General features: G+C 30.9%; 1 protein-coding gene across 1 annotated transcript in view; it reads right to left on the bottom strand.

The window, feature by feature from the left end:
* The window catches only part of LOC107451560 (uncharacterized), a 29,408-nt gene that overhangs the window by 4,765 nt on the left and 10,863 nt on the right, over positions 1-13,780 (bottom strand). The window lies entirely within an intron of this gene.

Here is a 13,780-nt window from a genome sequence, read left to right as displayed (position 1 = left end):
TTTTGAGGGAACTAACCGCATTTGCGGTACATGGAGAGGTAGACCACGAGAACATCCCACGGTTAGCCTGACGGCAAGGGGACTCTAACTCATGATATTTCAAGTCACCACTTTGGTCAGTGCGAGCCGGATGCGGAATTCGTATCGACCAGCCATCGCTGGGATTCGAACCCGGTTCACCTCATTGGAAGGCGAACGCCCTATCCTATGAGCCATCACTGCTCTTAATTGGATTTTAACAAAAACTGTGAACGGGGTTGTTGATAGTGTGGGATAATTGTTCACAAGGGCGCCGGGATGAGAGAGGTCCTAGCGACCACGCATGCGTTTTTTTTTTTTTTTTTTTTTTTTTTTTTTTTTTTTTTTTTTTTTTTTTTTNTTTTTTTTTTTTTTTTATCGAAGCATTTTTACTATTCGGAAAATTTTGCTTGACAATTTGGCATATTTACGCAAAATTAGAAAACACAAAGTAAGTTATGAAGAAAGCTCTTTTATTTCGTTTAAATTTCTAATTTATGTTTAATAAAAGAATTTAAAGCTCTTACGATTGGGGAGAAATAAATAGCAGCGGGAGGAGCTTCTAATGTAATTAAAATTAAATTTAAAAAAAATATCGATATAAAAATTAGGGTATTAAATAAAACTCAGAGAATGAGCTCTTAACAAAAATCCTTCTATGATACAAGAAAAAAAAAGTAAAAATTAATTCAAACTAAGGATTATCAATAGTAATTTTAAAATAATCATTTTTATATTTCATCTGTTTATATTCCTTTTCTCAATTTATTAAATTATTATTAATTTTTAAGTCGCGGCATAATTAATATTAGGCAAAAAGTCACGTTTACTATATTCGTATCTACTTTATTATTGTTCACTTTTTAAATTCCACAAATAAAAGTATTTTAAATAGGTTCAGTAAACTTTTTATAACAATTTATTTTTTATTCTTTTTTTTAAATTTTCATGTCTATATTTTCTATATTTTCATTTTAAAGTATCATTCTCAGAATGCTTGTTTTATTTCTATCCGGTTTTCGACGAGATTTCTCGATTATCTTCCTATCTGTTTTACTATTTATTTATCAAACGGTTCAAGATTTATTTTATTTAGTGACTAGAATTAAAATTACAGCCTTCTGCGTGCCAGGGAGTTCAAAGAGGATAGGGTTCCAGAATGTGGCAATCGCTGTTTGTGACATTGTGATAAGCATTGCGCAGAGGCGGCCTTTACTTCCTAGACAAACTGGTACCCATGGATCGGCTTCAAGCCGCCGTTGGGAATTGAACCAGTAGCTCAATGCCTTACCAATTGACTAATCGCAGCTCAGTGACTAAATAATTAAATATGAAGCCGTTAAATCAGTAATATATTTGTTGAAAAATTTACATATTGTGAAAATATTAACAACAAAATATTTTTTTTTAAATTTAAACTAATGAATTACATACTTTTTAATGATTTGGTCAATTTCGAAATTTCATTCGACAAAATGGGAATTTCTCCCTCCCAAAAATATAACTTGACGGTGCCCCTTGTTGTTCAATTGAGTAATTTTTTTAAACTGGATATAAGCAGGAATTTTCAACATCCAAACCCCCCTATAAGTAATGGGGGATGATATATATTGGCTCAAACAGATTACTCAGATTCGAATCCAATAAACTTATCTGAATGTGGCCAGTCCTACACTGTATACGACAATAAACATTGCACTGAATATTTCTCATGAGTGACTGTTGAGTACTCTTAGTCAGATTTTCGCAAAATTAATTTTCTTTGATTCTTAGATTAGTTTCTTTAAGCTTCTGAATTCGCTTCAAAATTATAATATTATGATTCACCACTCCGAGATTTCGTATTTACCCCCCCCCCTATACTTTTTTCTTTTCATTACTTCTTCCTTTAATTATTTCAGAAGTCATAGTTTAAAATATCATTTGAATTTACTGCCTTAGGTGAGTATGTTGCCTAAATGCCTATGTCTCATGCCTATTAGCTATGGCTTTAGGTTCACCTTGAGTTATAAGCACAGTATCCGGCACTTTTACAACATTAAAATTAATTATTTACTCTTAATTCGAAAGCATATTGGATATCAAACCAGCTGCCTTAGGTGAGTATATTGCCTAAATGCCTATGTCTTATGCCTATGACCTACGGCTTAGGTTCACCTTGAGTTATAAGCACAGTATCCGGCACTTTTTCAACATTAAAATTAATTATTTACTCTTAATTCGAAAGCATATTCGATATCAAACAACCCAGATAAAATAGTTGTAAGCTTTATATATATTTATATAACAATTTAGTAAGAGTAAAACATAAATTGAACAGTATTAAGTTTGAAATTTTTAAAAGTGTTTATGCATCAAGCATTTTATTTATTATTATTATTATGCCGATTTCACTGTTAATACTTGGTTAAAAAGAAAATCAGAATTTCCCTCAGAAGGCTCAAATAAGCTGTCAAATAATATACTATATGTATATAAATATATATTCAATAATTCAGTTTGAATCAAGAATAAGAATTAAGAACAAGAATGTTCTTTCTTTTTTTTTAAAGGACTCCTACCGTTTTTTAGAATGAAAATAACTACACTTGGAATTACGTGCTGTATTAATATTAAACTAATATTGAAATTGAACCAATTCCTTGTCATGTAATAACAATGAACTAAATTGAAAATACAAGTTTCAATGACAAAAAAAAAATGACAATGAAATAATGGTTAAGAAATAGACTTCATAAATATAATTGTGTGGAAGTTACAAGTTCAGATTGGCTTCCGTGAGTGCTGCCATTAACTTAAACTTCTTCCGAAACTTCAAGGACTATCATAATAATGGATGGTCATTTCTATTCTCACTACCATTGATTTGTGGAAAGTGTCAGAGAAGTTGTTCACTACAATTTTTTCTGAACTTGAAAGGAGAAAAGAGAAACAAATTTAACCACAGAAATTACGTTTCCTGCGAAACGGAAGAAATAATATGATTGGCAGTCATATAAACGAAATGTTTAATGATAAATCGTAGGATATTTTTACTGTGGATTTTGAAATTAATTTATTTTACTGCGTATTTAATAACTCGTTTTCGTGTCTATGCGGGCGGTATTTTCGACCACTTTCTGACCTGCTAAAGCAATCAGACTGACCCGTATAATATACACGAACGAGTCAACGCCGTTTACGGAAAATTTGTCATCATTGCAGAATATTTTTTACTGTTAATAAGAAAGGGAAAAGATTCGCCTATCCAAAAAAATTTAAAAAAAGTAGTTTGACCTTTTCGATTTCCAAAAGAAAAGAAATTATTCATTTTTACGCTTTTTCATTGCCAATGCAAAGGCGATTTAAAATTGCATTCACATGATTTAAAATCATACATTGCGATTCCTATTTATGCGATTTAAGATTACGCGTCGTGTTTCATATTTTCATGACTTTATATCAAATATAACAGGTTTCGTATTTACACGATTTGAAAGTCACATTTATGATTCGTGCTCAAGTGACTTCAAAATTATACTTAGAGATTCTTATTCACGCCGATTTTAAAATCAAGCATCGAGATTCGTATTCACGATGTTTTAAAATTAAATGTCGAGATTCGTATTCGTGTGATTTAATAATCACTCACTGAGATTCAAATTTACCCAATTTAAATAAATTAATCAAATCTCGCATCGATATTTATTATTAAAAAGTAAATAACATTGAGGATAAGTGGTCCTACATACACTTTGCTGAAGTTTCAGATATTTTTTTAATTATGTATTTCAAAAGTGCTTTTGCATTTAACATTTTTGGATTTATATTTTAAGATTTTTTAGTTTTCTACCAAACTCATCCCTGTGGTATGAATCAATGTAGAGTTCAATAAAAATTAAAGATTGTTTTTAAAAAAATCAGTGATTTTCAAAAAAATTTCGCCAAGAATCAGGTGACAACGAGAGGGTTGAAACTAGTTACAAGAGTTAATCAATTGCTTGAAGAAAATTTTTTAATTAAGATTTTGTGTTCACAGAAAATTTTGCATTTAATATGAGTCAGCATTCTGTATTTATCGTCATGTTGAAATTTTGACCATTTTCCAATAAGCTAGAAACCTCAAATTTCAACTGCGTCGTTTCCAATACAAGTTAGAATAGTTTTCTTAATAGTACAAGCACAATTCATTACTATTTTTATCGCAAATCGAAATTTCAACTCTTTTTGGGTCTACTCATAAAAGTTGTTTTAAATGTTTTATATTATTTAATTATATAAGATTTAACCTTATTTTGCTGACAATAAATACTACTATTAAAGGGAAAAGTCCTATAGTTGAAGTACAGGAGGTCAAACTCGCTCTACTGAGAGGGTCAAATAGCGCCGCACCTTGCAGCCAGTAACGCCGTTTGCTCACGTAGATAGACATACAGGGAAATATAAACGCATTTTTATTTTGTTCTGTGTATAGAATGAGTGGACTTTCAGTAGCTGCAGATTTAACGCACATCTTGCTGCGTAAGCATGCTGCGGCTGTTTAGTCGCAGCTACAATCAGGCTCGTGACCCACTTCTCTTATGGTGTGACCAACGCTGCTCTAACCGACTGCCCCACTGGAGCGTTTTTCTTATACACATCAAGAAGTCAAATTAAATTTTTTTTAAAAAGGGGAAAAAACTGGATCATAAGCTAATTATCTTTTATTTTTAATTTAGATTGCTCAAAAAATAAAAATCTTTCGAAAAATTTTTTTTTTAAAAAGGAACTATCTTATATGAAAAACAGTTCAGTTAAACAAATTAGTATTAATTTGTTTAATAAGTAATAAAATTTTTAGAAAATTTCAGGAGAGTCACGTGATTTAGAAAATATAATTCTGACAGATAATGAATAGCTGGGTAACTCCAGAAGAGTACCATTGAAATCGCATAATTGTGCCTAATCACGTGGTTGTGCTTGGATTGTTAGCGTCAAAGGTATTAGGATTGGTTTATTATCACGCTGAGAAAGTTTTCAGCTCAGATTTAATTTGGATGCCTGCAAGCGACGTCACACGTGAGTGTCGAACCTGATCATCAACTGAATCGATTACCCACAAGTGACGTTGCCTGCAGGCATCCTTATTATAAAGTTTTAATACTTTTATCATAATCGGGTATCTGCAAGCGACGTCACTAGATAAATCGTGATACTTGTTTATGCTCCAATTCAGCAGCCAATCCAAGTTTGAGACACATGCGTATAGCATCGTTTGTAGTTATCAAATTAAAATTGGTTCAGTGTGATGACAAACCAAGCCTAACAGTTGTAACGTTAACACGCCATGCGCAACCACGTGATTAGGAACAGCTGTGTGATTTCAGTGTTATTCTTTTTTTCCAACGGCAAGTACCAGATTTTTTTTTTAATTTACCACGTTTGCTTCCATTTATAAAGTTAGCATAAGTAAGAATTATTTCTTTCAGAAACTTCATAAACACAGGTAAAGAGTTTATCTAATTAGACTGAAATGGCGAAAAAACGTCATTGACAGAATTACAAATCCATTAAGATGACATTTGAAATGAATTACAATGGACAATACAACGAACAACGAGATGTTTTAAAACAAGAAAATGCGTTGCAGGTAGAAAACGAAACACTTGTATCGGATCAATTCGAGATACTAGAGCCTGAATCCGGCACTATTCCTAGGAAATATAATTTTGTGAAAATAGTTGATGATGTCAAACCGCCTGAATCAGATCAATTTGAGTTACTGAAAACTGGATCCAATGCTCTTAGAAAAGTTAGCGCTGACCAGATAAAGGATGATGTCAAACCATCCGCCCCAGATGAACCCGAAACACTGAACGCAGTTTCCAGTTATGCTGTTTTCTCTCGATCTGTTTCCCCTTCTCGTCCTGTGTGTAGTGAATGGTCTGATTATCTTAATAAGTCAAGTGCAATAGAGGGTTTGAGAGAGTCACCTATCTACGAAGGTGATCGTAAAATTAAATCAGCCTTTATACTCAAATGTTTGCAATATGGTATAGAGAAAGAACTAACAAAATTGTCAAACAGTGAACAACGTGATCTTCTTTACACAGATTTCTCTTTCATTAAAGATTCTCATTTTTCCCTGAATGGAGTATCTTTTACTTTCGTAATGCATGCTCCAATGGCATTCGTCTTTTTACGTGAAAAATTCGGTATAAAAACGGAAGATTTCATTAAATCCATTTGCCACGAACCATTGTATCAAATAAAAAGCGGGAGTAACAGTGGAAGTGTTGTATATGTAACAGGAGACGACCGTTTTATCTTGAAAACTGCACAGAGAAAAGAAGCCAAATTTTTATCCAAATTGTTTCCTAGTTACTACTTAAACTTAACTCAACACCCGAAAACTCTTCTTCCAAAGTACTTCGGTCTTTTCTGTTATCAGAGAATAACCAAAAAAATAAGATTTTTAGTCATGAACAACGTGCTTCCTTGTGCAAAAAACATTCTGGAGGTATACGACCTCAAAGGCGCAACTAACAAAAAAAGGAGAAATAAATTGAATGTAAATCAAACAGGCGATGTGTCGAAAACTGTAATACAGAAAGATTTAGATTTTCTGAAGCAACAGCATGGTGGCCTCTTCATTGAAAAAGATATGTACGATCTGCTCATAAAATCTGTTGAAAGGGATTGCGAAGTTTTGCGAAGCATTGGCATCATGGATTACAGTTTACTTCTTGGCATTTATAGCCGCAATGAAGATTCTCAATGTCAAGAAGCCAGTCAGCTAAGTCAGCCAGCTGAAAAATCTCAGTTGGATAAAAGGAAAATCGACAATTTAATTGGTCCATTTAATGCTCGCACTTCGAGGGGAGAAAAAGTTAGTTTATATGTTGGCATTATAGATATTTTGCAGAAGTACACCATAACGAAAAAATTGGAACATTATATGAAATCGCTTGTTTATGACAAAGAAACTGTTTCTGTGAACCAACCAATGTTTTATTCCGTGAGGTTTTTAAAATTTTTGAAAGAGTCGGTGTTTAAATGTGTGCCAAACTTGGATGTACCAAACAAGTGAATGTAAATGTGCATGAATAAAACTGAATTGAAAAAAATTTGATTTGTGAATTCAATAAGGTTTTATCAAAGCAATTGCGCAAATTCAATAATTTAAATTAAATAATTTTTAAAATCAATTTTTATTAAAAATAGTTGAGTAATCTTAAATCAGATCCTTAACAATTTAAATTAAAATCTTTAAATTGATATATAATAAAAACAAATACGTTAATGATTAATAAATCTAATCACCTTTTTACTATACGAAAGCCCTCTACAACGCTGTTGTGTCCTTGTCCCCTCACAAGCGTCAGAGAGAATGTCGCATAATAGAGACTCTACTCGTTAATTAATTCTTATACAATTAAACTTCTTATATTGATATGTGAGGCAATTTTTTCGTAAAAACTCGATGTTTCATATTTTATTTAAAAAAAATACTGGATTATTATAAAAATATAAAAATCAATAGGCAATTAATTTTATATGTTTTCAAATATTAATAACTAATTATTTAAAAATGCGCATGTAAAAACACCCATTTAGAAAAAATTTTATAATATATTAAGTATATTGCAATGTAAATTGTAACCAATCAAAGCGAACCAAACCATACATTTAACGAAGAAAAAGAGATAACGGAACATTGATTTAATCATCAGCTAGTGCCTGATGCATTTTTAGCAAATACATTTTTTTTAAAAAAAGGCATCATTAATGAATATTTAAAAAGGGAGCTAACATCAGAATTTGTATCGATCAGCCCTAAAACGTTATACTCGGACACTGGGGAATTCCACAAACCCAAAATACTTCCGGGTTTGGGAATGGTATCTCATCAATGATTATAAATGTTCCATCAAGCGAATGTCTGTAGGTTGTTGGCTTGCACTACTACCTTTGTAGGCCATTTGGTTAGTAATAGCGAGGGTATTATTCAATGTGTCATGTTTACCGATCAACCTACATTGTACCAGAAACTCCCCACCCAAACGTTTACAAATTAAAAAAGCTTTTAACTAGATGAATAACTGATAATGGATCATCTTGGCGACTCGTGCTTTTTCGAAAATTATTCTACAGCATTTCTACCAGCTTAATAATTATAACATCTTTGCGAATGGAATTATTAAAAAAAAAATCTTTATATTTCTCTCATATAAATGATACGGTTAATTTTTTTCCACAAAAACTATTACTAACTACAATAGATTTATGATGTAAGTTGTTTTCTATGAATGTTTTTTCCAATATTTCTGTTGAAAGCTTCTTTAAACCAGTACTGAACAACACTACGAAATCATGCACAATAGAACTAAAAGGTGTATAACTGATACAATTAACAAAGCTAGAAATTATAATTTTTTTTTTATTTATTATTATTTATTGCTCTTTTCGCTAGCTTTGAGTTATTATATTAAGCAAAATAAGTTTTTCATCCCATTAGAATAGAGATTAACTGTATTTATCATCATTTGACATGATGCTATTGCTCGCGGCCTACTCAAAATTTACCACTGTATGTAATTTTCTCCAATACCTATCCCTTTCGAAGGGACGTAAGACATTTATTTCCACAGTACCATTATTGAAACTGCTCACTATTGGCGCAATTTTAATAATAACCAAATATATCACTATAATACTTTATACCTATATTAGTATATTTGGTACTTATTGCATAAACCTCAACATTTGAGTCTTACTTGAAATACATTTATCACCAATATAAAACTAAACCCGAAATTTTAAAAACAAGTAGAATTCTTATAATACCTTACTAAGGACTTAAGAGCATGATCATTTCTCTATCTGACATTTAATAAACTGTTCAAAATGCTTATAAGTAGTGATGGAAAAAAGTTCTTTTAATTCTTACTCATTAAAATATTAATACACTATCTTTGCTACTTCCGATATTTTTTTTTTATGAAACTAAGGAAAATCCTTTGTTGAATTCTTATTAAATGCGCCAGCTGAGGAATTCGAATAGGCCAGCCATCGTTGGGTTTCGAATCCGGTTCACTTCATTGGGAGGTGAGCGTTCTATCCCCTGAGTCACAGCCGCAATGGCTCTAACGTTGTTTATTGAATTTTTCTGTCACAGCTAATAAATAATAACTAAATATTCAAGTACGTGCAATAAACATTTTTGTTTATCAAACACAACTATATTATTATAACCGTCGTTGAACAGCCGACCCAATTTTTGGGTCGGATCATGGGTTTACAACTACTAATGTTCAAATCCGTAGCCTTGTAATTTTGAACGCAATCCAGAAGACAAGGGAACTCCTGGATGAAGTATTGGGAGAAATTTGCCTTCGTGGAGGACTTTTTGATGGAACTAACCCGCATTTGCATTACATGGAGAGGAAGACCACGAGAACCTCCCATGGTTAGCCTGACGGCAAGGGGACTCTAACCCATGATCCGTCTACCACTGAGGATATTTCTCGTCAGCACTGTGGTCGGTGCAAGCCGGATGCGGAATTCGTATAGACCAGTTATCGCCGGGATCGAACCCCGGTTCACCTCATTGGAAGGCGAACGCTCTATCCCCTGGGTCATCGCGGCCTCAAACACAGCTATAGGCGTACAAGTATCACTAAGGTTATTTTTAAAATATTTGAAAAAATTAAATTGACTACAGTTCAATTTTTATTTAATGACTAACGCTCATTCATCCCGCTGTAACGGTTCGTAGTAAAATGTTCTAATGTCGACAGTGACTTTTTCCCGCGTTGCAAACTATTAGTATGCCAAATTTCATCACCCTCGATTGATGGTTTAGGAGTCTATATTCAGCACAGACAAACATTCATTTCCATAAGTATAGATAATAAACTATTATTAAAATTAATTTATATTGTAATATAACCTTGTAATACCCGAAAGCAGCAAAGTCCAAAAGTAATCAGGCTCCACATGTTTTTCTCTTTAAAAAAATCTATGGTTTTCAAACGTTTAAAGTGCCTTTAAAAACCTTTTCATTTGCTTTTTTGTTTCTGTTTTGTTTTATTTTCTGTTTTTGACAGTTAAAAAAAAAACATCAAACAAATATAATGCACACGCATGATAGCACTAAACAAAACTCTGAACGGTTTTGCATCAGTTCGGCTCTTCAGACTTGTTTTTTTTATCTCCAAAACTACGGAGCAGATTTTAGCAAAGTGCGATTTGAATGCAAGTTGATATAGCATTTCAAAAATAATTATTAAACGCATGATAGTAGTCTGATGCGGAGTCGTAAGGTATGGAAAAATGGTGACGGAATCAAACACAAAAATGGGTTAATAGGGAGTTCAATTCATATTATTATCCTCAAATCCTCTTTCAGATTATTTTCAAAAAACTACGTGCCCCATACTGTTATTTCATGCTAGGAATATTAAGAAAATTTCAGCCTTACTATGGCAATTGATCTCACTCGTTCAAAAACGTTGCTTTTAGGCCTCGGATAGATTTTCAAGTCGCTATTTTCCTCGTCAGAGCGTCTGAGGCATAAGGTTTAGATCTGGTGATCTGACTGGCTAGCCAATCAGGTGAATATTTTCACTTTTCTGAAAATGTCAAAAGACGGAGATTTATGTGGCTACATGCTGTCGTCTATTAAAATAAAATCACCTGCTTCTGTAAAAAAGGTATAATGTATTTCTCCAAAATCCCCTACTATTCTCACCATTTAAAATAAATTTTTAAAGACATTGGGTGTGTGTGCAGTTGTCTAACAAGGTGAATGTTCGGATCATCTAACATCGGCTATCATGATGGCTTGTTTCTCAGACATTAAAACATATGAATACCTTATTTTTGGCACATAATTTTATATGGAATGGAAGCTTCAGTGACGTGTTACCAATGAAAATATTTGAAGTTTTTGCTTTGATCAAGGTTGTTAAATGATTTTTGCCCTTATTTTGAAATTCAAATAAGTATATAAAACACGACATTCTCGTGATCATTATTGGTTACTATAATTATCAATAACGAAACATTAAAAAAAAAGGTAATATTGAAAATATATATATATATATATGAAANGGTAGAACAATATCTTTATCTGAAATGCTTCTAAAAATAGAAATTCAGATAAAAGAAATCTATTTATTTCCCGTGTAATATATATGATAAATTATATCATTCCAATGAAAAACAATTTAACTACATTTTCATTATTAATTACGTAGCTGCTAGGTGATTTCTTATTAAATGGAAACAAAAGCGGCAATTGTGTTTACAAATTGATGAATTTTATTCCTTTTATCTCAAAATCATTTATTTTTTTGTTGGAAGTTATACTTCAATTGTTAAGAAAGATTCTCAAGAACTTGCTAACAAGAGACTTTCTTTCATATTCCTAATTTTAACTATGAACTATAAAAAAAATAAATTAAATCAGGTTTTCAACTATGTAATCGCTGACAATATAATACACTTGCATTAAGTATGAACAATACCTGTGTTTAAAATCCTTCCAATTAACGATCGTATAATTTCTAGTAGAAGTATCAAATGAAATCAATTTTTAGTAAAAGTATCAAATGGAATCAAATTTTAGAATGAGTATGAATGGATATCCAATTTTAGAAGTATTAAATGGAAACCAATTTGAAAAAGTTTCAAGTGAAATCAAGTTTTTGTAGAAGTATCAAACGAAATTAAATTTTAGTAGAAGTATCAAATAAAATTAACTTTTTGTAGGAGTATCAAACTAAATCTAATTTTAGTCGAAAGATCAAATTTGTATCAAATGTAAGCGGAGTAGACATAATCATTTAGAAATCTATAATATCGCAATGTTACTTTTACGCAGAAAGCTGCACTTCTATCGTTATAAATGTATTTTTTTCGTTTCAGAAAATTGTCCTTCTTTTTTTAAAAGGAATTTAATTTTTTTGTTTTGGAGTGAAATTCTTTTGCTGTTAGTAATAACATTTGTACCTATTATAAAAATTGTTATTATGATATAAATATATATTATGATATCTAATCATATTCACTGGAAAATTTTTGATGTTTCAATAAGAACAAAATTTCATTGGAAAAATTTGAATGCTGTCCGCTTCTATTTGGCCCAAAATCGTGGATAATGATTTTCCGTCACAATCATTCTTTATTAATGCTTATATATATATATATATATATATGGATTATTTTTTAAATATAATATTGTGAGTGTTGATCAATTTTATTTGGATAGTAAAAATTTGTGTGAAATATTTGAAAAATTATCGCGTATGTAAATAAATTTCAATAATTTTGAAAAATATATCTTGATATTAAAATTCAGCTTTTATTGGTTGATTATTTTTATATGAACCAATGTTCGTTTTGGTGACAAGTTGGAACAGCAGTTGCTAACACATGATCTCTATAATCGATAAGTACCCATTGAAAATTAAATGTAAGTAGAAAAGAAAATTTTCCGCAATTAGAAACAAAATATGGATACGTGTTACAGTGAAAAAAAATTTCCACTTTATTCAGGAAATGTTTTGAAAGTGTTAGTCAAAGTCAGTTAAGCGAAAAAGCAAAAGTCATAAAACAAGGCGATACACTTTATCTTAACCATACTGTCTACTGTAACTTAACTCGTATAATTTTCAACAGCTATTTTAAGAACTTTTTACTGAGTTAGTTGAGGACAAAGCTGGAGAGATATCATTTTTCATAATTGACATAAAGGTGAACTTTGAAAGCTATAATTGGATTTCGTTCGGAGAAGTAAAATAATTTTTTTGTTAAGTATACCGTAGAAGAAAACATAAAATTGAAGAAATTGCTGCAATGGTATTGATATGTTTTGCATAGTGAAATTAAGGCATGTTAAGAATATTTTTTAAGATCTAAATAGAATTATAATCACTAAACAAATTTTCTGAATTTTTTAAAATTTTATATTCTTCGAAACCTATCGATGATAGTCATCTTCTGCTAGAACAAAAAGTTTGCTGTAGGTTCCGATTTGCAAAAATAACAGTTGTTAATAAAAAAAGTAAATTAAAAAAATTAAAAAAAAAAAAACAATGTATGTTACTTAAAATTTACTTTCCACGTAAAAAAAAACATGTGCAATAAACAAATTAACTAAGATGTGTTTCTTGTAAACATTACAGGGAAAAAAAACCTGTTTAATAGTTTTTACTTCATTTGATCATAAACTATCGAAGCGATAGTTCTTTCCAGCAAAGCTTCAACACTTCTATTTCAACTGTTATTTTGACTTCAGAAAATTGTGACAAGGAAGATGTGGGTTCTTACCATAGCAAAGTAAAAAAAAAAAAAAAATGAAAGTCCAAGTACAGAAAGTCCAAGTACAGTCTAAGTACAGAATTTCTTTGTATAATTTAAATTGAGTGTTAATGCTCATCAAAGTTCGAAAAATTTGGTATACAATTGCTGTTTATCATCAAGGAAAGATTAAATGTTTCAAAAATCTGTTACTTCAGTACAATTATTTTTATTATATAGGAAGTATTTTATGAAATTCAATCAATTTAGGAAAAGTTTTCAAGCATTTAAAAGAATTGGGAGGACTTCTTTCGCCTAAGGTTTAAAGACTAGAAATCCTCATCCGCCGCTATAAAAAAAGATTTTCATGATGTAAATTTTATTTTAATATTTTATTACATGCTTAATAAAATTTAAAAAATAAAATACTTTAAAATATCAACTTTTTACTGATATTTATGATATTTATTCAACTGTAAAGCTGATTTTCTTTCTTTTA

The sequence above is a fragment of the Parasteatoda tepidariorum genome, chromosome 7, assembly GCF_043381705.1.
Source record: "Parasteatoda tepidariorum isolate YZ-2023 chromosome 7, CAS_Ptep_4.0, whole genome shotgun sequence".
Taxonomy (NCBI): Eukaryota; Metazoa; Arthropoda; class Arachnida; order Araneae; family Theridiidae; genus Parasteatoda; species Parasteatoda tepidariorum.
This window is presented reverse-complemented; position numbering and strand designations above follow the sequence as displayed.